Source organism: Mustela nigripes, chromosome X (assembly GCF_022355385.1).
Source record: "Mustela nigripes isolate SB6536 chromosome X, MUSNIG.SB6536, whole genome shotgun sequence".
Taxonomy (NCBI): domain Eukaryota; kingdom Metazoa; phylum Chordata; class Mammalia; order Carnivora; family Mustelidae; genus Mustela; species Mustela nigripes.
This window is the reverse complement of record NC_081575.1, coordinates 30,187,405-30,211,836: the sequence shown is the minus strand read 5'-3', so window position 1 is coordinate 30,211,836 and position 24,432 is coordinate 30,187,405. Positions and strand designations below refer to the sequence as shown.

The 24,432-nt window shown below is 41.9% G+C and overlaps 1 long non-coding RNA gene across 1 annotated transcript in view; it reads left to right on the top strand.

Moving 5' to 3' along the window:
• LOC132007283 (uncharacterized) overlaps nt 1-6,960 on the top strand; it is an 11,937-nt gene extending 4,977 nt beyond the window's left edge. The window contains exons 2-3 of the long non-coding RNA XR_009401293.1: nt 2,423-2,566; nt 6,737-6,960. This is a non-coding gene — a long non-coding RNA (uncharacterized LOC132007283). The remainder of the gene's footprint in view (nt 1-2,422; nt 2,567-6,736) is intronic.
• The last annotated feature ends 17,472 nt before the right edge of the window (nt 6,961-24,432 follow it).

The window sequence follows — 24,432 nt, the reverse complement described above, 5'->3', positions numbered from 1 at the left end:
TATATATCTTTTTTTTAAAAAAAGATTTTATTTATTTGGCACAGAGAGAGAAGGAGAGAGCACAAGCAGGGGAAGCAGCAGGCAGAAGGAAAGGGAGAAGCAGGTTCCCCGCTGGGCAGGAAGCCCAATGTGGGGCTCAAACCCAGGACCCTGGGATCATGACCTGAGCTGAAGGCAGATGCTTAACTGACTGAGCCTCCCAGGTACCCTTACATTGATCTTTAACAGTAGGAAGTGAATCCTTTTTACAGATAGCATAGAGCAGTACTTGAAATGGAAGGATTTAGCATCAGATTGCCTGAGTTGGACTCAAGGAGGACTTACCACCTTGAGTGACCTTGTGTCACCTTGGCCAAGTTACTTAATCCCTGTGAGACTGTTTCCCATCTATAATATAGGGATAATACTATTAAAGAACCTCCCTCATAATTTTCAGATTAAATGAGCTACTCCATGTAAGGGCTTGGAATAATGTCTGGCACATTGTAAGCTATGATTTAAAAGGTTAAACATGGGATGTCTGGGTGGCTCAGTCGGTTAGGCCGCTGCCTTCGGCTCAGGTCATGATCCCGGGATCCTGGGATCGAGTCCCGCATCGGGCTCTCTGCTCACTGGGGAGCCTGCTCTCTCTCTGCCTCTGCCTGCCACTCTGCCTGCATGTGCTCTCTCTGTGACAAATAAATAAATAAAATCTTTAAAAAAATAAAATAAAAGGTTAAACACTTATTATAAATATAATGTATGCATGTGGTTTAAAAAAGTACAGAAGACATTAAAATAAAAGGTAAAATGAGAAAGTAGAAATAGTTTTCCCCTTTTGAATCCCCAGCCTTACTTCTACAAGTAATCACTATTACCAGCTTCTTACGTTATCCTTCCAGAATTTTTAACGAGAACCGCAAACATGTATCTTTTAAACACACACTTCCGTGCAAATACAGAATCACAGCATACACACCATTTTACACCTTGTTTTTTCACTTAATGATCTCCCTCGGGAATCTCTCGCTAGCAAACATCTAGATTTACTCATTTCTTTATCGTGGTAAAAAACACAGAATATAAAATTTACCCTTGTTATCATTTTTAAGTGTAGAGTTCCATAGTGTTAAGTATATGCACAAAATGGATCTCCAGACCTTTTTCGTCTTGCAAATCTGACACTCTATACCCATTTTACCACCGTTTTCCCATGGCATTTTATTTCTCCATTCATATCCATTCATATGTACCCATTCAGTTATTTGTCCATTCACCCATCATATCCATATCCATTTATCCATCTGTTTCTTCATCCATTATCCATTCATTTATTTACCTGTTCATTCATCAGTGGCCTTGTGGGCTGCTTCCACCTCCTGGCTATTGTGAATAGTGCTGCCATGAACATGGGTGTCCAAATATCTTTCAGTTCTTTTGGATATATACCCAGAAGTGGGATTCCTGGGTCATATGGTAGCTCCGTTTTTCATTTTTCTTTATGAAGCTTTATGCCATTTCCCACAGCAGCCGCAACATTGTACATTCCCACCAACAGGGCACAAGAACTCCAGTTTCTCCACATCTTCGCCGACACTCATTTTCTGGCGTGTCTCCTTTTGTTTTGTTTTAGAATAGTCATCCTAACAGCTACATGGTGCTTCACGGTAGGAAAAAAACCTCTGTCAACGAACAGTTGGATGGAGGCTTGTCTTCAGCTATTTCAAATAATGCCACAGTCAACATCCATGTATGAATATCTCTATATACATGCGGGGTTCTTTTTGGCAGAGGAATTGCCAGAACAAAGAGTGTGTGCTTTTTTGGTAACTGGTTTTTTCCCAGCTTGACAAGAAATGGACTTAAGCACAGAATCATGTCTTGGGTGGCTGCAAAACAAGTACGTGTGTGCTATAAGATCTGCTCTTATAGCAATAGAGACTGGGAACACATGCTGGAAGGCAGCCTGGGAGGAAATGTTTGACAATCACAGTCCTATCTCTAGAGCAGATCAAAGATGTTATGCCCCAAGAACTTTTTGTTTTTTAAGTAATCTCTATGCCCCGCGTTGGGGCTCTAACTCATGACCCTGAGATCAAGAGTCGCGCGCTCCGCCAACTAAGCCAGCCATGTGCCCCCAGTCACTGTTTATTATAAAATAATTTCAGACTTACAGAACAGTTGCAAGAACTTCCGTGTTTCTTTAACCCAAGTTTCCTCAATTGTTAACACTTTGTTAATTTGCTTTATCATTTCCTTTTGATAGTACGATATTTCTTTTGTTCCTGAACTGAGGGTGGGGGCTTCTGGAATATAATTCAGGATCAGACATGATATTAGTCATTTGCATCTAGCCTCCCTTAATCTGGAACAGTCCCTCAGAGTTGTCTCTGCCTTTCAGACATGCCTTTGTTTTCATTATTTATTATTTATATTTTTTCAGGTTTTATTTTTAAGTAATCTCTACACCCAACGTGGGGCTCAAACTCATAATCCCAACCAAGATCAAGAGTCACATGCTTCACCAGCTGAGCCAGCCAGTTAAAGAACAGAATGTCCTGGGTTTTTCTTCCTGAACTATCTGAGTGTAAGTTACCAACCTGGTGTCCTATCACCCCTGAATAATTCAGTGTGGTTTTGGATATCTTCCTATTTATGACACAGCCCTCAAAATCAGGCAATTAACAGTAATAGATTATTATAGATTTATTGATTGTTTTATTATTATTTTTATGTATTAATAATAATTATTATTAATTTGAAATTATCAATAGATTATTAACATCTAATCCTCATGTCCCACTCAAGCTTCATTGGTTATCCCTGTATGGTGCTTTTCGTTTTTCTTTTCTTTTCTTTTTTTTAAAAGATTTTATTTATTTGAGAGAGAATGAGAGAGAGAGAGAGCATGAGAAGGGAGAGGGTCAGAGGGAAAAGCAGATTCCCTGCAGAGCAGGGAGCCCAATGCGGGACTAGATTCCAGGACTCTGGGACCATGACCTGAGCCGAAGGCAGTTGCTTAACCAACTGAGCCACCCAGGCGCCCCATTTGGAGCTTTTCATCGTCACATTTTCTTCACCTCCTTGAGTCTGGAACAGTTCCTTGGTCCTTCATTGACTTTCAAGACCTTGGTACTTTTGAAGACTACAGGCCAATTATTTTGGAGAATGTTTGGGTTTGGGTTTGCCTGATATTTCCTCGTGATTCGGTTCAGGTTATGCATCTTTGGCAGGACTGTGATAGAAGGGACGCTGTAATCCACATCCCATCAGGGTGGAGTGCGATTTCTATGTGTCCCATTATCCATGATGCTCAGTTGACGATCATTTGACTCAAGTAGTATATGTCAGGCTCCTCCACTGGAAAGTTATGCTTTGTAATTCACAAATATTTTATGGGTAAGTGCTTTGAAACTGTGTAAGTCTTCCATTTCTCATCAACCTTTTACTTCATTTATTTATGTGGGGATAGATTTAATGGTTTCTTATCTTATTCCATGGGTTGTAATCCATTCCTTTCGTCATTTACTTTGATGCCCAAGTTGTCCTCAATTTGGCCACTGGGGGCGCCTTTGAGCTGGCTTTGGGTCTCTTTGACCTGTCCCCATCATTCCTTGAGTGCTTCCTTACTTTCTGGCCCAACATAGTCCAAGCTCATCTTGTGCTTTCGCTTACTCCGTCCTGAAATCAGCCATCTTTCTGAGAAACCTTGGTTCCCTTTAGTGGAAAATAGCCACTAAAAAGTTTAGGAGCCAAATCTGGATGCCAGTTGTAGATATTACCTGTGTGTTGCTGCTCCCTGGCCCTCTCAGAGGCTTCACTTCTATACCTTTACTCACATGCTTACACACACACACACTCTCTCTCTCTCACACACACACACACAGATTTTATATCTATAACTGCCTCTATAGCTATAGCTATCTCTGTATGTATCTAACTGTGAGTTCACTCTGATGTATCCTGTCCAACACCATGGGGCTAATTCCAGTGTGATCACTTTCTGTATTTCTAATAAGTTGAGACAATGAGAGAACTAGTTTCTAGTTTCTATAAGGTATTCATTTTATCCATCCCCCTGTATGTAACTGTGCTGGGAAGTACCTTTTCTTTTTTTCATTCATTCATTCATTCATTCATCCATCCATGAAATCTCTAAGCCCAATGTGGGGCTTGAACTCACAACCCCAAGATCAAGAGTCACATGCTCCACTGACTGAATCAGCCAGGCGCCCCTCTTTTCTTTTTCGACAGTAACTACCATTTATTGACTGCTTATCATATGCCAAGAACTGTTCTACCTGCTTCACCTGGAAAATCTCATTGAATTCCCAGTTTCCCTTGTGATGTGGGCATGAGAGGAAATTGAAGCACAGAGACAGTAAGTTACTCAAGGTAGGATAGCTAGTTTGGATGGAGCCTGGGTTAAACGAAAATCTAAATGACTTCCTAAGCACTGTGCTATTCTTCTTTCTTCTTTTTTATTGTGTAAGAACACTTCACGTGAGCTCTACCCTCTAAACAGATTTTTAGGCATACGATAAGCACAGGACTGGACAGATCACTAGAATACACTCATCTTACACGATGAAACTTTATACCCTTGAACAGCAATTCTGCATTCCACCCTTCCCCAAACCCCTGCCATGTTTCCATGAATTTGACTATTTGAGATACCTCATCCTAGCAGAATCATGCAATATTTGTCCTTCTGTGATCAGCTGATTTCACTGAGCATAATGTCCTCAAGGTCCACCCATGTTGTTGTTTATGCCAGGCTTTCATTTTTTTTTTAAGATTTTATTTATTTATTTGATAGAGATCACAAGTAGGCAGAGAGGCAGGCAGAGAGAGAGGAAGGGAAGCAGGCTCCCTGCTGAGCAGAGAGCCCGATGTGGGGCTCCATCCTGGGATTGTGACCTGAGCTGAAGGCAGAGGCTTTAACCCACTGAGCCACCCAGGCGCCCCCAGGCTTTCATTTTTTTTAAAGATTTTATTTAGTTAGTTAGTTATTTGATGAGGGGAGCACAAGCAGGAGGGAGAGGGAGAAGCAAACTTCCTGCTGAGCAGGGAGCCTGACGTGGGGTTCGATCCCAGGACCCTGGGATCATGACCCCAACCAAAGGCAAATGCTTATCTGACCGAGCCACCCAGGCACCCCAGGATTTCATTCTTTTGTAAAGCTGAATAATAACCCATTGTATGTATATACCATATTTTCTTTATCCACTTATCTGTTGATGGACACTTAGATCATTTCCATACTGTGGCTACCATGAATACTGTTGCAGTGAACGTGGGAATACAGACATCTCTCTGAGATCCTAATTTCAATTCTTTTGGCTCTGTGCCCAAAAGTAGGATTGCTGGATCATAGCAATTTTCAATTTTTTTTGAGGGAACCCCATACTGTTTTTCCACAGTGGCCGCACCATTTTACATCCTATGAACAGTTCCAATTTCTCCTCCTCTTCGCCAACATTTATATGCTGCCTTTTGTGATAACAGCCATCTTAACAGATATGAGGTGATTTTGATTTGCATTTCCCTTATGATTAGGGACGTTGATCATGCTTGCTTATACTCATTGGCCATTTCCATGTCTTTGTTGAAGAAATGTCTATTTAATTCTTTTGCCTATCTTTACAATCAAGCTATTTGGTTTTTTACTATTTATATGGTTATAAGAGTTTCTTATATATTTTGGATATTCACTCTTTACCAGATGATGTTTGGCAAATATTTTCTCCCATTCCATAGGTTGCCCTTTCACTCTGTTGTTTCCTTTACTGTGCAGAAGCTTTTTAGTTTGGTGTAGTCTTATTTGTGTATTTCTGCTTTTCATTGTGCAACACCATAGGTGTCATAGGCCTAAAATTGCCAAGATCAAGGTCATGAAGTTTTCCCCTGTTTTCTTCTATGAGTTCTACTGTTTCTGGTCTTACCTTTAAATCTTTAATATATTTTGAGTTGATTTTTATGTATCCTTCAAGATAAGGGTCCAATTTCATTCTTTGTGTGTGGATATCTAGTTTTCTCAACACCATTTGTTAAAGGGACTATTGTTTCCTCATTGTGTATTCTCGGCACCCCAGTTGGCTGTTTACTGCACATGCATGGCTTTATTTCCAAGCTCTTTCTTCTGTTCCATTGGTCTATATGTCCATTTTTATGTCAGTGCCATACTATTTTAATTGCTGTCACCCTGTAATATATTTTGAAGTCAGGAAATGTGTCGCCTCCAGCTTTTTTCTTCTTTCTCAAGATTGGTTTGGCTATTCATAGTCTTTTGTGCTTCTCTAAAAAATTTAAGATTGTTTGTATTCCTGTAAATTCTACCCTAGGGATTTTCATGGGAATTGCCTCAAAACTGTAGATCACTTTGGATGGTTTTTCGAAGATGTCCCCCAACGATCCCTGCCTAGTAGTATTCTCTTACTTGTGTAATCACTTGCCCTTGACTATGAGCTGGATCTAGTGAATCACTTCTAATGACAGAATCCAGAAAAATGTATAGGATGTCACTCACTCACAAGGTTACAGGAAGATTCTGGCTTCTAATTCCATAGGTTGCCTTTTCACTCTGTTGTTTCCTTTACTGTGCAGAAGCTTTTTAGTTTGGTGTAGTCTTATTTGTGTATTTCTGCTTTTCATTGTGCAACACCATAGGTGTCATAGGCCTAAAATTGCCTGGCTTGCTCACTTGTGCGCTCTCTCTCTCTCTCTCTCTCTCTCTTGCCCCCTCACTTGCTCTCAGGGAAGCTGGCTGACCTGTGGAGAGTCCCATGGAGCAAGGAGCTGAGGGAGCCTCCGGGACAACAGCCATGGAGGTACTGAGGCCCTGTCAGCAACTCCTGAGGAACTAAATCCTGCTAACAACCATGTGATCAGGCTGGGAAGCAGACGCTCCCCAGGCTGAGCCTTCAGATTGGAGCTTTGTGAGAGACCGAGCCAGAAGCACCCAGCTAGGCTGTGCCCAGATTCCTGACACACAAAAACTGATTTAATAAATGTTTGTTCTGAGCCACTGAGTTTGGGGGTAAACTGTTACACACAGATAATGTAGTAAGCCATCTCCCACTTCCACTGCCTCCCTCCCCAACGCCATGTAGGCTTGCCCTGTTTCGGGCCTCTTGTTCTCCATCACTGGCCACCACTCCCCATAGATTCCCTCTTCGTCCCACTCGGGCTGTCACTCCCTGTCACGCCACTCCATCAGGGGGGTGCCCTTGTCAGCCCCCTCAGGCTCTGACTCCCCACATCACCTCTCCCCAACATAGATGTCCTCCTCATCCCACTCAGCCTCTAACACTTCACGCCACTCCATCACGGGAGGCCCTCATCGGCCCTCTCAGGCTCTGCTCCCTACACCAAACTGTCCTCCCCTGAGCATCCTCATGTCCTCCTGCTTGGACTCTGATCCCTCCTACGAGTCTGCTCCACAGGGACACCCTTCATACCATGCTACCTCCGTGGGGAGCCCCCACACTCCCCACCATGGATGGCTATCCCACTCTGCTTCACCCAGGGGCTTTGTTATTTTTAAAGTAGGCTCCCAGGGCTTGAACCCACAACCCTGAGCTCAAGACCTGAGCTGAGATTAAGAATCGGACGCTTAACCAATTCAGTCATCCAGGCATGCCTTCACCCAATGGCTCTGGGACTGAATTTTTCAGAAAGGCGAGGCAGAAGGATAGAGTATGTGCAGTTTTATGTTCAACATGCAGATTGCCAAATCACCCTCCAAAAATCTTACATCAGTTTACACTCTGGTCTCCCTCCTTTGCTTGTTTCACACGGTGCTGGTTGGCTTTTCCTGCCTAGCGCTGTTTCTAGGTTTCGTTCCAGTGAAATGTCAAATGGTCCAATTCTTTTCAAAAACATCTGCTGGGTTTCTCTGTGCTGGCATATCTAAACAGAGATCATTTTCCCCCTGAAAATGCAAATCCTCTCTCTCACTCTCACTGACAGTTATGGGCTTCTCTCCTCGCTCAGTGGGTTGTAATGCAAACTATAAAGGGAAAAAAAGTTATTTGTATTGAAAGAAGAGCAGTATGCCTTCCGACAGTTTGGGACAAAGATGGACATTTAAATTGTAGACCCGCGGGAACTTTTTTTAAGACTTCATTTATTTATTTGACAAAGAGAGACACGGCAAGAGAGGGAACACAGCAGGATTAGTCAGGGAGGGAGAAGCAGGCTTCCAGCAGAGTGGGGAGCCTGATGCGGGGCTCGATCCCAGAACCCTGGGACCACGACCTGAGCCTACAGCAGATACTTAACCACTGAGCCACCCACGTGCCCCAACCTGCAGGAACTTTTTTAAAAAGCATTACCTGACCCCTTATTAATTTCTGAATTCATATGTATCTAAAAGAAACTCTGTTTCTTTCTCAGCCTATCTCTTTGTTTTCAGGTTGGAATTTGTGCATCTTTGTGTATTTACACTACCTGAAGCTCTAGCTATGTCTGGATTTATGTATCCATCCATTAGGGTAAAGTAATACTTATTTTTTTAAGATTTTATTTATTTATTAGAGAGAGGCATAGAGGGAGCAGGCGAGCACAAGCAGGGGGAGCAGCAGAGGGAGCAGCAGAGGGAGAGGGAGAAGCAGGCTCCCCGCTGAGCAGGGAGCCCAACTAGGGACTCGATCCCAGGATCCTGGGATCATGACCCAAGCCGAAGGCAAATGCTTAACTGACTGAGCCACACAGGCGCCCCTCCTTATAATCAGCACTTTGCGGAAGGCTGTTAATTCATCCAGGCCTCAGAAGAGCATGATAAATTTGTTATTGCTGCCCCTATTTAATGCAAGAGACAAAACTGAATCTCCAGGGCTGTGACCTACCCAAGGTGGTCACGCAGCTAGTCAGTGACAGAACGGGGGCTGGAAGTCAAGCCTTCAGACTCCAGACCCCGAAATCTTCCCACTCTGTTGTACTCACTCTGGGTTCTTCTCCTTCAAGAAAGTATTCATGAAGGTTTGAGCTGCCCTTCCAAACTGGAGCCTAGATATATAGAAAACTCTGTTGAACCTGATACACACTATTTGTCCAGACCAAGTCCATTCATACAAAAGTAATTTGTACTTGGATTTCCCTGGAGCTCTTTATTGTGTCATTAAAATACAGACTTAGGGGCATCAGGGTGGCTCAGTCATTGGCCATCTGCCTTTGGCTTGGGTCATGATCCCAGGGTCCTTGGATCGGGCCCCACATCAGGCTCCCTGCTCAGTGGGAAGCCTGCTTCTCTCTCTCTCTACTCCCCCTGCTTGTGTTCCCTCTCTTACTGTGTCTCTCTCTGTCAAATAAATTTTTAAAAAATCTTTAAAATACATATATACAGGGACGCCTGGGTGGCTCAGTTGGTTAAGCGGCTGCCTTCGGCTCAGGTCATGATCCCAGCGTCCTGGGATCGAGTCCCACATCGGGCTCCTTGCTCGGCAGGGAGCCTGCTTCTCCCTCTGCCTCTGCCTGCCTCTCTGTCTGCCTGTGCTTGCTCGCTTTCTCTCCCTCTATCACTGGCAAATAAATAAATAAATAATCTAAAAAAAAAATACATATATACATTCATACATGCAAATTTATAGAAAGCCAAAGTAGCAATAGTTATATCAGACAAAATAGGCTTTAAAACAAAGACTTCAGGGGGTGCCTGGGTGGCTCAGTCGGCTAAGCATCCGATTCTTGGTTTCAGCTCAGGTCATGAGATAGAGCCCGTCGTCAGACTCCCGCTCAACAAGGAGTCGGCTTGAGATTCTCTCTTTCCTTCTCCTTTTGCCCCTCACCCCCACTCATGCACCCTCTCTCCCTCTCTAAAATCAATCAACCAAAGACTAAGAAGAGACAAAGAAAGACATTATGTAATAATAAATGGGACAACCCGAAAAGATATAGCAATTGTAAATATTTATGCACCCAACATGGGAGCACCCCGCTACATAAAACAATTAATAACAAACATCATCCAGACGGAAAATCAACAAAGAAATGGTGGCTTTGAATGACACACTGGACCAGAGGCACTTTAGCTATATTCAGAACATTCCATCCTAAAACAGCAGAGTACACATTCTCTCAAGTACATAGAACATTCTCTAGGATAGATCACATATTAGGCCACAAATTAAGTCTCAACAAATTCATAAAGATCAATGTCATACCATGCATCTTTTCTGACCACAACACTATGAAACTAGAAATCAACCACAAGAAAACATCTGGAACGAGCACAAATACATGGAGGTTAGGTAACATGCTACTAAATAATGAATAGGTCAACCAAGAAATCAAAGAAGAAATTATAGAGAAACAAATGAAAATGAAAATACAATGGTCCAAAATCTTTGGGATTCAGCAAAAGCAGTTCTAAGAGGAAGTTTATAGCAATGCAGGCCTGGCTCAAGAAACAAGGAAAATCTCAAACAACCTAAACTTACCCCTAAAGGAGCTAGAAAAAGAACAACCAACAAAACCCAAAACCAACAGAAGGAAGGGAATGATAAAGATAAAAGCAGAAATAAATGATACAGAAACAAAGAAAACCAGTAGAACAGATCAATGAAACCAGGAGCTGGTTCTTTGAAAAGATCTACCAAACTGATAAACCTCAGCCAGACTCATCGAAACGAGAGAGGGAGAGAGAGGACTCAAAAAACAAAATTGCAAACAAAAGAGGAGAAATAACCAACATCACAGAAATACAAACAATTATAAGAGACTATTATGAAAAATTATATGACAACAAATTGGACAAACTAGAAGAAATGGATAAATTCCTAGAAACATATAATCCCCCAAAACTGAAGCAGAAAGAAACAGAGAAATTTTTTTAAAGATTTTATTTATTTATTTGATAGACAGAGACCACAAGTAGTCAGAGAGGCAGGCAGAGAGAGAGGAGGAAGCAGGCTCCCTGCCCAGCAGAGAGCCCGATGCAGGGCTCGATCTCAGGACCCTGAGATCATGACCTGAGCCGAAGGCAGAAGATTTAACCCACTGAGCCACCCAGGTGCCCCAAGAAACAGAAAATTTGAATGGACTGATTGCCAGCAATGAAATTGAATCAGTAATCAAAAACTCCCAACAAATAAAAGTCCAGGACCAGAAAGCTTCACAGACAAATTCTACCAAATATTTAAAGACAAGTTAATACATATTCTTCTCAAACTATTCCAAAAATAGAAGAGGAAGGAAAACTTTCAAATTCATTCTATGAGGCCAGCATGACTCTGATACCAAAAGCAGGTAGGGACACCACAAAAAAAGAGAACTACAGGCCAATATCTCTGATGAACATATATGCAGAAATCCTCAACAAAATACCGGCAAACCAATTCCAACAATACGTTAAAAAGATCATACACCATGATCAAGTGGGATTTATTTCAGGGATGCAAGGGTGGTCTGATACTCACAAATCAACATGATAGATCACATCAGTAAGAGAAAGAATAAAAACCATATGATCATTTCAATAGATGCAGAAAAAGCATTCAACAAGAGAGGAGATGGGAGTTGAGAGAAATTGGAGGGGGAGATGAACCATGAGAGACTATGGACTCTGAAAAACAATCTGAGGGTTTTGAAGGGGCGGGGGGTGGGAGGTTGGGGTAGCAGGCGGTGGGTATCATAGAGGGCACAAATTACATGGAACACTGGGTGTGGTGAAAAAATAATGAATTCTGTTATGCTGAAAAGAATTTTTTTTTAAGATTTTATTTATTTATCAGGGAGAGAGCAAGCACAGGCAGACAGAATGGCAGGCAGAAGCAGGCTCCCCGCCGAGCAAGGAGCCCAATGTGGGACTCGATCCCAGGACGCTGGGATCATGACCTGAGCCGAAGGCAGCTGCTTAACCAACTGAGCCACCCAGGCGTCCCGAAAAGAATTTTTTTTAAAAAAGTATAACATCCCCATTCATGATAAAATACCTCAACAAAGTAGGTTTAGAAGAAACACCTTTTATTTCTTTTTGTTGTCTGACTGCTGACTTCTAGTACTATGTTGAATAATAGTGGTGGGATTGGGCTTCCTTCTCATGTTCCTGATCTCAATGGGAAGGGTCTAACCTTTTTCCCATTGAGAATGATATTCACTGCAGGTTTTTCATAGATGGATTTTATGAAGTTGAGACATGTTCCCTCTATCCCTGTACTTTGAAGCATTTTAATAAAATCAGGAATGGATGCTGTATCTTGTGAAATGCTTTTTCTGCATCAATTGAGAGGACCATGTGGTCCTTCTCTCTTCTCTTACAGATTTGTTCTATCACATTGATTGATTTGCAAATGTTGAACCACCCCTGCACCCCAGGGATAAATCCCACCTGGTCATGGTGGATAATCTTTTTAATATACTGTTGGATCCTATTAGCTAGGATCTTAAGATTCTCGGCATCCATATTCATCAGGGATATTGGTCTGAAATTCTCCTTTTTGGTGGGGTCTTTGCCTGGTTTGGGGATCAAGGTAATGCTGGCTTCATAGAAAGAGTATGGAAGTTTTCCTTCTATTTTTTGAAACAGCTTCAGGAGAACAGATATTATTTCTTCTTTGAATGTTTGTTAGGTTCCCCAGGGAATCCAGCAGTTCCTGGACTCTTGTTTTGGGGAAGGTTTTTGATCACTGCTTCAATCTTATTACTAGTTACTAGTAACCTAGTAATCTTGTTACTAGTAATCTAGTAATCAATCTTATTACTAGGTTTTTGATCACTGCTTCAATATTATTACTAGTTACTATTCAGGTTGTCAATTTATTGGAAGTTTATAGGTTTCCAGAGATGCATTCATTTCTTCTAGGTTGCTTAACTTATTGGCATATAGCTGTTGATAATAATTTCTGATTACTGGGGCGCCTGGGTGGCTCAGTGGGTTAAGCCTCTGCCTTCGGCTCGGGTCATGATCTCGGGGTCCTGGAATCGAGCCCCGTATCAGGCTCTCTGCTCAGCGGGGAGCCTGCTTCTCCCTCTCTCTCTGCCTGCCTCTCTGCCTGCTTGTGATCTCTCTCCGTCAAATAAATAAATAAAATCTTTAAAAAATAATAATAATAATTTCTGATTACTGTTTCTATTTCCTTGGTGTTAGTCATGATCTCTCCCCTTTCATTCATAATTTTATTAATTTGGGTCCTTTATCTTTTCTTTTGGTTTAGTCTAAAAGGAACATACCTTGACATAATAAAGGCCATTTATGAAAAGCTTGCAGCTGACATAATCCTCAATGGGGAAAAATAGAGAGCTTTTCCCCTAAGGTCAGGAACAAGACAAGGATGTCTACTCTCACCACTTTTATTCAGTGTAGTATCAGAATTCCTAGTCACAGCAATCAGACAACAAAAAGAAATAAAACGCATCCAAATTGAAAAGGAAGAAGTAAAACTGTCACTATTTGCAAATGACATAATGCTATATAAAGAAAACCCTAAAGGCCACACCAAAATACTGCTAGAACTGATCGATGAATTCAGTAAAGTCACAGGATAAAAAGATCAATGTACAGAAATGCAACAGATTTCTGTACACTAATAATGAAGCAGCAGAAAGAGAAATTAAGAAAGCAATCCCATTTACAATTATGCCAAAAAATAATAAGATACCTAGGAATAAACTCCAAAGAGGTGAAAGAACTGTACTCTGAAAACTATAAGACACTGATGAAAGAAATTGAAATGGACACAAAGAAATGAAAAGACATTCCATGTTCATGGATCAGAAGAATAAATATGGTTAAAATGTCTATGCTACCCAAAGCAATCTACACTTTTAATGCAATTTCTATCAAAGTACAAACAGCATTTTTGACTGAACTAATACAAACAATCCTAAAATTTGTATGGAACCACAAAACACCCTGAATAGCCAAAACAATCTTGAAAAGAAAAACAAAACTGAAGGTATTACAATTCCATACTTCAAGTTATATTACAAAGCTGTAGTAATCAAAGCAGTGTGGCACCGGCACAAAAATAGACACATAGATTGTAGAACAGAATAGAAAGCCCAGAAATAAACCCACAATTATATGGTCAACTAATCTTTAACAAAGGAGGCAAGAACATGCAATGGGAAACACAGTCTCTTCAACACATGGTTTTGGGAAAACTGGACAGCAACATGAAAAAGAATGAAACCAGACCACTTTCTTATACCAGACATAATGGATTATGGACCTAAATGTGAAACCTGAAACCATAAAAATCCTAGAAGGTAACACAGGCAGTAATTTTTTTGACGTCAGCTGTAACTATATTTTTCTAGATGTCTCCTGAGGCAATGGAATTAAAAGCAAAAATAAATTATTGGGACTACAGAAAAATAGAAAGCTTTTGCACAGTGAAGGAAGCAATCAACAAAACTAAAAGACAACCTACCAAATGGGAGGAGACATTTGTAAACTAGATATCCGATAAAGGGTTTGTATCCAAAATATATAAAGAACTGATGCAACTCAACACCCAAAAAACAAGTAATCCAATTAAACAGTAGGCAGAAGACAAGAACAGACATTTCTCAGGAGAAGACATCCAGATGGTCAACAGACACATGAAAAGATGCTTGACATCACTCATCATCTGGGAAATGCAAATGAAAGCCACAATGAGCTATCAGCTCACACCTGTCAGAATGGCTAAAATCAACAACACAAGAAACTAAAAGTGCTGGCAAGGACTGGGAGAGAAAGGAGCCCTTGTGCAGTGTTGGTGAGAATGCAAACTGGCGCAGCCAGTGTAGAAAACAGTATGGAGGTTCTTCAAAAAGTTAAAAATAAAACTACCCTACAATCCAGTAAGTGCACTACTGGGTGTTTACCCCCAAAGTTAAAAAACACTAATTCAAGGTGATACACACATCCCTACATTTATTGCAGTATTATTTATAATAGCCAAACTATGGAAGTAGCCCAAGTGTCCATCAATTGATGATTAGATAGAGATGTGATAATATGTGTAATAAATTGCTATATAATTAATTTGTATATTAATATATTAATTATATATTGATGTTTTAATATATAAATTAAATTATAAATAAAATTAATTTACTTATGAACATAAATTATAAATATGTAAATTAATTACTTAAAACATATATCAAATATAAATATTTTTGTATTATATTATATATAAATTTATAAATTATTATATATAATATATGTAATGGAATATTATCCAGCCATTAAAAAGAATAAAATCTTGCCATTTGCAGCAACATGGGGGGAGCTAGAGAGTATAATGCTAAGCGAAGTAAGTCAATCGAGAACGATTTCATTCATATGTGGAATTTAAGAAACAAAACAAATGAGCAAAGGAAATATAAAGAGAGAGACAAGCCAAGAAATGGAACTTTTTTTTTTTAAAGATTTTATTTATTTATTTGACAGAGAAAGATCTCAAGTAGGCAGAGAGAGAGGGAAGCAGGCTCCCCACTGAGCAGAGAGCCCGATGAGGGACTCAATCCCAGGACCCTGAGATCATGACCCGAGCTGAAGGCAGCAGCTTAACCCACTGAGCCACCCAGATGCCCCCGGAACTTTTTTTTTAAAGTAAATTCTATGCCACACATGGGGCTTGAACTCATGACCCTGTGATCAAGAGTCTCCTATTCTATCGACCAAGCCAGCCAGGCGCCCCCAAGAACCAGACTCTTAACTCTAGAGAACACACTGATGGTTACCACAGGGTGAGGGGGGGAATGGGGGAACTAGATGATGGGGATTAAGGAGAGCACTTGTCCTGATGAGCACCTGGTGATGTCTGGAATCACTGAATCACTGTATTGTATACCTGCAACCAATACAACCCTATATGTTAATTATACTGGAATGAAAATTAAAGCTTAATAAAAAATACAGCTTTTTTAAAAAAGTCTTGAGATTATTACTCTTACTGAAAAAAAATACAAATATCAGTAAATTGTTATATTAAGCAAAAAATAAAAAATAAAAACATCCAAGACCTTCATCAGTAACACTCTGATAGGAATGATTTTTGCTATTCAGTGGTGAGCTTTAACTTAACAAGATAGGCCAGATGCCACTGAAACAAATCAAATATCCTTCAAAGGGGAGAGTTTAAATAAGTTGCAGGACAAAAAAATAAATAAATAAATAAATAAATAAATAAATAAATAAGTTGCAGGACAAGAAAATACTATATAGATGTTTAAAAAAGAAGAAGGCCAATCAATATACGAAGTGATTGCCAAGCTATGTTGTTAAGTGAAAACAAATACAGATGAAAGCAATATGAATAGTGTCCTACCATTTGTGACACACGTATAGGTATGTGTGTTTGTATATATACATATGTCTGTGTGTGTGTGTATTTATATATGCATAGGATAATAGAATATCTCTGGAAGGATACACAAGAACTTGAGATAGTAGATATCCCTGAGGAGGACAAATGGGTGACAAGGGTGGGAAGGAGACTTATTTTTCATTGTCTATCCCTTTATACCATTTCTTTATATCATTTGAAATTTTTAAGGATTTTAAGTCATCTCTACACCCAACGTGGGGCTCAAATCCACCACCCAGAGAGCAAGAGTCATGAGCTCTGACTGAGCTAGCCAGGCGCCCCTCTATCATTTGAGCTTTTAAAGATTTTATTTACTTATCTATCTATCTATCTATCTATTTATTTACTTGAAAGAGAAGAGAGTGAAAGCAGGGGAGGAACAGAGGGAGAGGGACAAGTGGACTCCAGCATGGAGCCAGACACGGGGCTCGATCCCACGACCCTGAGATCATGATCTGAGCCGAAGTCAAGAGTCTGACGCTTAAGGGACTGAGCCACCCAGGTGCCCCTCTCATCTGAATTTTTACCACATGCCTGGATTGCCTGTTAAAAATATTTTTAGTTATCCAGTGCTTTGCCATTTTTAAAGTATTATTACATATGTGATCTTAATTGAATATACAGGCAGCCCAAGGTAGTAAGGCTTACAGCTTTCTCACAGAGCCCTTCGAGCTGGCCCCTGCCTTCAGCCCACTTTTTTGTTGCTCCTTCCCCACTCCCTGAATGCTGCAGCCACACCTAGAGAAGACTGAGCCACACTTTCCCTCTCTCCTGCCAGCAGCTTCCAGCTCCGCTCTGCCATCCCTTCTAATTAATGTAACTAGGCATTGTGTTCCATAATTACAGGGTTTGTCAGTGAAATCAATAGTTGCCTCCCTTGTGACAATGACATTTTAGTTCCATCAATCTCCCCAGAGCCCGGCAGCTTCTCAGAGCCAACAAAACTCCCAAGGTTATTAACATGTCCCTTTGCTCGCACTCATTTTCTTGCATGCAAGTAAATGAGCAGATTCTCAATTCACATGATTTCATACACCCTACCCGCGATTATTTGGAGATAAAATGCCAATCAAATGTATATTTTGAAGGCTTTATTGAGGCACGGTCTGGGTATTTAAAAATTGACCATCGTGTGCCTATGGTTCTTTTAGGAAAAGCAGAGTTGTGCAATCTCAAATACATTTTTTATAATGGCCTTAAGATTCTAACGTAAAATATCCTCAATCATAATAGGTTTCTGATGTGACTCAGTTTCTCTCTTCTACTCCCAAATCTGTCCCCTGACCTACTGCTTAATAGAAGACTTCTAATTCTATTGTTTCTTTAAATCTATAGCATGTCCTAGTTGGAAGGGCCCTTGGAAATCAACTAGACACACACAAAAAAATCAGCGAGACACGGGAAACTGACGTCCCTGTAAGGTACTCAATTTACCAAACGTCATATAATAGATAAATGGCAGAGTTAGGACAAAAATCCAGGATTCTTGTTCTTAGCCCAATAAACTTCCCATTCCATCAGGGAGCCTCTACTCTTGCTAATGTCGTAGAAATTACTAAATCCACCATCATCATTCTGCTCACCCAGCTACATCTAAACCTTTGATGGTGGCAGAGGGGCTTGAGTTGAGGATGGGTCTAGAGAACAGGTAGGAAATACAAGCTTTTTCCTTCACGGCCCTTCTAGGTAAATTTCTTTCTTTACATTCAGCACAATTAACCAAGAAGATAGGTTCTTTCCTGTCCAGAGAAGGACCTTAGAGTTACCAGGCAATAGTATCTATCATTATTCTTATAATTCTTATCATGGCTGCATTTCTCTAGCTTATGACAGCAAGATGGGAAGGTGGTATGAAATGGTGGCAGATGAAACTACTGAGCACTACTTCCTGCTTTTGCCAAAAATTGCACTGAAATTAGCATCTATTCCCCATAGATTTGAGCCAGGGAAAGCAATTTAGCTTCTCATATTGTTTTTCTAGCAATCGGTTTGTTAACAATTAAACAACTGGTGATAGAGAGAGGAGTTTGCTTTATATCTTTGACTGACCAAGACTGAAGATGTTTTCTATGATCAGTTATAATGGAACTTGATGTCACCATAGTAGGAGGACCTAGGCCAATAATAGTTTTGTGGGTTTTTGTTTTTGTTTTTTTAGGATTTTATTTTTAAGTCATCTCTGCACCCAACATGTGACGCGAACTTATAGCCCCAAGGTCAAGAGTCACATGCTACCAACTGAGCCTGCCAGGTGCCCCCAATAGTTTTGAGGTACTGAATATAGCATTCTGAACTTAAGGAGAAAACTCTAAAACGTTCCAATGGGGATGGAATGACTGTCAACTATTTTCATATTTTTTATTAGAAATCATACTCCCCCAGGAATTTTCCCCAGGAAATATCCTTCTCCCCAGGAATTCACATTTTAAGAATGTATCCTAAGAAAAAGCCGAAATTTATGCACAAAGGTATTCATCATGATTTCTTTGTGCGTGAAATATTGAAAATAGTTAAAAGCAATCGGAGGTGTCAAATAAAATAAGATCATTCCAGTAAAGGAAATCTTATGGAGCCATTAAAATTCGCTTTGGGGGCACCTGGGTGGCTCAGTCAGTTAAGCATCTGACTTTGGCTCAGGTCATGATCTCAGGGTCCTGGACTGGAGCCCAGCATGGAGCTCTGTGCTCAGCAGGGAGCCTGCTTCTCTCTTTTGCTCTGCCCCTCCCCCGCTCATGCTCTCTCTTTCTCTCTCTCTCTCATATAAATACATGAAATGTCTGAAAATTCACTTTACAAAGATTTCATTTTTAACAGCTTTACTGAGGTACAATTTATCCACCATGAAGTTCACTGATGTAAAGTGTAAATTTAAAGCTTTTTAGTATATTTACAGAGCTGTTGAAGCTATCCTTGTAATCTAATGCTGGAACATTTTCATCACTCCAAAAAAGAGCCTCATACCTACTGGCAATAGCTCTCCATATCCCCAGTGCATAAATTGATGAGAAAAGTACAAATGAGGGGCGCCAAGTTGGCTTGGTCCCTGGAGCACACGACTCTTGACCTTGGGATTGTGAGTTGGAGCCCTGTGGTGGGTGCAGAGATTACCTAAAAATAAAATCCTTAAGAACAAAAGGAAGAGAAATACAAATGACTCAAAAGACAAGGGGACAAAGGAAAGGCAGTCCCATCTGAGGACCTGCAAATGACTAATACACACATGAAAAGATGTTCAGCTTCACCTGCGATAAAGGAAATGGAAATCAACACCCTTTCCTTCCATCAGATGGGCAACAGTGAAAAAGATTCGTAACATCTGGTACTAGTAAGGGTGTGGGGAAACTACGCATTTTCACAGGCTTCTCTGGGTGATAATCTGGCGCCGTTTATTTCCCATGTTAAAGCCCATACCACTGGGGCCAGCAACCCTGCCTTGGAAATTCTAGGCTAGAGACGAAAGGACCAGTAAGGAAGAACATAGGCACAACACGGATTTCTGCAAGGATTGCAAACCGCAGAGCTATGTGTAGGCTATGACCTCCACTTTGTGCCGGGCATCGCTCTTGTCATAAGAAAGACATGCCCGCCACCGTTGCAGATAATGCCCTCGCTCCACAGGGGAAGTGGGGGCTCGGGCAAGTGAAGCGACTTGCTTTGGGTCAGACACAGCTACTGAGTGGCAGAGCCAGCGTTCACATCCACCTCTCTCTGGCCCCAAACCGAAAAGGAGAACTTTCTGGCTAGGATTCAAGAAACTCCCTCAGTGGGTGTAGGGCTAATCTTTTGGGAGATTTCTTTTTTTTTTTTTTTTTTGGTGTTTTCGTATTTCCTGGGTTTATTCTCCTTTGTTCCAAGCTCTAAGCCCCAGCCTACTTCGCTCCACCTCCATGGCCTGCATGGATTCCTCCAGCAGTTCCAGGGTCACCCTGAACCCAGGTCACCCAGGATCCCTGCGGTGACGGCTGCCACCAGCGGCTGTTCCCTCTTCCCTCACTTTAACACAGGCCTCTGAGCTTTCACTTCGGGGGCAGTCCAAACTCTGGCTCGAAAGGTCTGCTCCAGTAGCCCTTCTGCACTCTGACTGCACTGGCCCCTCAGTCTCCACTCAGTCATCACCTCCTCCCAGAAGCCTTCCCTGACCTCTAGACCTCATGTTTGGCTGGACCCAGTCTGCCAGCACCGCAGGGCCAATGTCCTGGTGGGAACCTTTCCACCGAGTGGGTGTGGTCAGTTGCAAAGCTCTGGACCTTTTTTAAAAAAAAAAAAATATTTTATTTAATAGAGAGAGAGAGCGCGCACGCGCGTGAGTATGGGCGCACAGGAATAGGGGGAGGGGCAGAGGGAGAGGGAGAAACAGGCTCCCTGCTGAGCAGGGAAACCGAGGAGGGGTTCCCAGGGGGAGCCAGATGGCTTAACACACTGAGCTGCCCAGGTGTCCTGCCTTGGGACATTTTTAAGACGCAAAATGTACTCAAGTCTCAATGGACAGGGTGGAAGTTTGTGATGCTGAAATTGGGTGAGGGAATAGTTAATGAGGGGGGCCTGGGCTGTGCAGAACATGTAAATTTCATTTCTTCATCCATCTGGTAAAGGTTTATTGGCATTTACTCTGTAACCAGCACTGGTCACAGCACTGGGGGATTCACCAATGAACAAAACAGAGAAAAATCTCTGCCCTTGGGAATTTATAGCAGAGGGGTAAGGCAGACAATTAACATTTTAAACTATATATATATAATTATATATGGCATATATATAATCATATATTATATGTAATTTGATAGATGGATAGAAAAATGGATTATATGAGATGGCACATACAGCCATGGAGGAAATTCAGCAGGAAAGTGGGGGGGGTGACGGGTTGAAGGGGGTGTTGTAATTTTCAAAATGGTGCAAAAGACTCATCGAGAAGGAAACATTTTTTAAGTAAGAATCTGAAGAATGTAAGAGAAGAGCCAGGCAGATATCTGGAGGCAGAGCATTCTCGCAGAGGGAACAGTAAGTGCGGGGACCTGAGGTATCCTGGTAAGGGGGAGCAAGGAGTGGCTTTTGGGCCATGAATCCTCAGAACAAGATGGGGACTCACTAGAGAGTTGTAAGAAGACGACTGACATGATCTGAAGTACATTTTAAGAGTGTCAAGGTGGCTGCTGTGTTGAAAATAACCCGTGGGGGGGGGAGGCGCCTGTAGGGCTCAGTAGGAAGAGCACATGACTCTTGATCTCGGGGGTCATGAGTTTAAGCCCCACGTGGGACATAGAGATGACTTAATAAAGAAAAGAAATTAAAGGAAGGCTTAGAAGAAGGAAGAGCAAATTGGATACGGATGCAATGACTGGGGAGAAAAGTGCTGGTGGCTCAGGTCAGGGTCTTAGCAGTAGAGATATAAGAAGCAGTCAAGTTCAGAATATATGTTGCAGGCAATCCACAGGAATTGCTGGATGTGAGAGGCAAGTTTTTGCATGAGAAACTGGAAGAATGGACTTGCTGTTTGCCAAGATGGGGTGGTTTGCTCTGGGAGGGGCAGGCTGAGGTGGCAGAGACAGAGGGCCTGACTGACTTGTGTGAGCTCCCAGTGACAAGCCACTTCACAACACCTGACAGCTTCATTCCTTAAATTCTGTTGTGAATTAGACCCAGATATTGAGGGTCTGAAAGCAGCCCTCCTAGGGTCCGCTGGCTTCCATTCAGGGATAGAGAACAATAATGGTGAAGACTGAGACGGTCCCTCTCATCTGGTGGCGCATCTGACTAAAAAGAAAATAGGAAAACAACAAATTCAAAAGCCATGAGTCTCTTTTATGACTGTACAGTGAATAGTAACAGGAAGCTCAGAGCCGTGCCTTCTGGGAGATCCCACAGCCGGTGATGTCAGTGGATGATTGAGAGAAATGGTCCCTCCAGAGAAGAGAGACCGGAAGTCATGGCAGACAAAACAATGCCCCCCCAAGATGGCCGCGTCTTTCAAGCTAAGGTTTAAAGGCTGCAGGCCTTCACTAATTTTTCCAGGGGAAGGAGAGCTCGTTACCTTTCCCTGGGAATTGTCTCTCTTCCTTTCTTCCCTCAGTGACACTCTGACAGCCTCCTCCGGAGACCTCCTATGATCCCTGCCCTCAGATTTTCTTTCTTCCTTTTTTTTTAATGTGGGGAGATGTGGGGCAGAGGGAGAGGGAGAGACAGAAGCTTAATCTCTTAAGAGAATCTTAACATGGAGCCCGGCACAAGGTTTGATCTCATAACCCTGAGATCATGTCCTGAGCCGAAATCAAGAGTCAGACGCTTAACCGACTGAGCCACCGAGGCACCCCCCTGCCCTCATATTTTCAATCTATGTTGATCCTTATGTCATACATGAAAACCTTTCAGAAACTCCAACATATTATTTAATTGCACAGCACTGTTACTGCCTGCCTGTTAAGCAAACAGGTTCTCTGTGAGGTACAGACTCGACTTGCCCGCATACATCAATCTAATAGTATCATTTATATTAATGCAGAGAAACATGCTAAGAGCCACAAGAACAATACAGAATATACATTATGAATTCAGACCGGTGTTGCTCCCATCTTCCAAGGATTGACAGCCCAGGCAGGAGCCAAGGGCTTTGCCAAAGAGTCTTTTTATTTTTTTTTTAAGATTTTATTTATTTATTTCACAGACAGAGATCACAAGTAGGCAGAGAGGCAGGCAGAGAGAGAGAGGAGGAAGCAGGCTCCCTGCTGAGCAGAGAGCCCGATTCGGGACTCGATCCCAGGACCCTGAGATCATGACCTGAGCTGAAGGCAGCAGTTTAACCCACTGAGCCACCCAGAGAGTCTTTTTATTTGTAAGTGATTTTTTTTTTAGATTTTTGTTTATTCACTTGAGAGAGAGAATGAGTGAGAGAGAGAGAGAAAGAGAGCATAAGCAGGAGCCAGGGGTTGGAGGGTTAGGGGAAGGCAGAGGGAGAAGCAGACTCCTTGCTGAGTGGGGAGCCTGACGTGGGGCTCAATCCCAGGATTCCAGGATCATGACCTGAGCCGAAGGCAGACCCTTCATTGACTTAGCCACCGAGGCACCCCAATCTCATTCCTTTATCTACGTAATCTCTGCACCCAGTATGGGGCATGAACACATGACCCTGAGATCGAGAGTTGCACGCTCTACCAACCGAGCCAGCCAGGTGCCCCTGCCAGAGAGCCTTTTTTGAACTTTGTGCTAGCAATGGCCATTACCTCTGAATGTTTCCTATTGCTACTGTCAAAAATGACTGCAAACTGGGGGGATTTAAAACAACTTTATGGCTCAAAATGCCACCAGAAGATTTATTATCTTATAGTTCTTGAGGTCAGAAGTCCTACACTCCCAGGGCCAGCAGGGCAGTGTTCCTTCCCAAGGCTCTAGAAGGGGTCTGTTCCCTTGCCTTTTCCACCTTCCAGAGGCCGCCTGCATTCCTTGGCTTGTGACCCCCTACTCCATCTGGAGAGCACATCGCCCCAAATTCTGCTTCTATCCTCATACCTCCCTCTCCTGACTCTGACCCTCTCGTCTCCCTCTTGTAAGGACCCCGTGATGATAATGACACACTTGGAAAATCCAGAATAATCTTTTCACATCAGGTTCCTTAATTTAATAATATCTGCCAAGTCTTTTTTCCATGACAGATTACATACTCGTAAGTTCCAGGGGTTTTTTTGTACACACTCTCTGCTGAGTCGAGGAAGCTCTCCTATATTCCTAGTGAACTGAGAGCTTCGATTCTGAATGGATGTGACACTTTATCAAAAAGCTTTTTCTGCATCAATTGATACAATTGTTTAAGTTTTCTTCTGTAGCCTGTTAATACGGCAGATTACGTTGATTATCTTTGAATATTGAAGTATTGTATCTCCAAAATGAACCCCACTTGGACATGGTATGTGATTCCTTTTATACATTGCTGAAATCTACTTGCTATTATCTTTTTTTGTTAAGCAACCTCTCCACCCAAAGTGGGGCTCGAACTCACAACCCCAAGATCCAGAGTTAAACGCCCTTTGAAATGAGCCAGCGAGGCGCCCCCCCTACTTGCTACTATCTTGTGGATTTTTGCATCTGCATTCATGAGGGTTATCGGTGTTTATATATAGTTTTGTTGTGTGATTTCTGTCTGATTTTGATATCAAGTTAA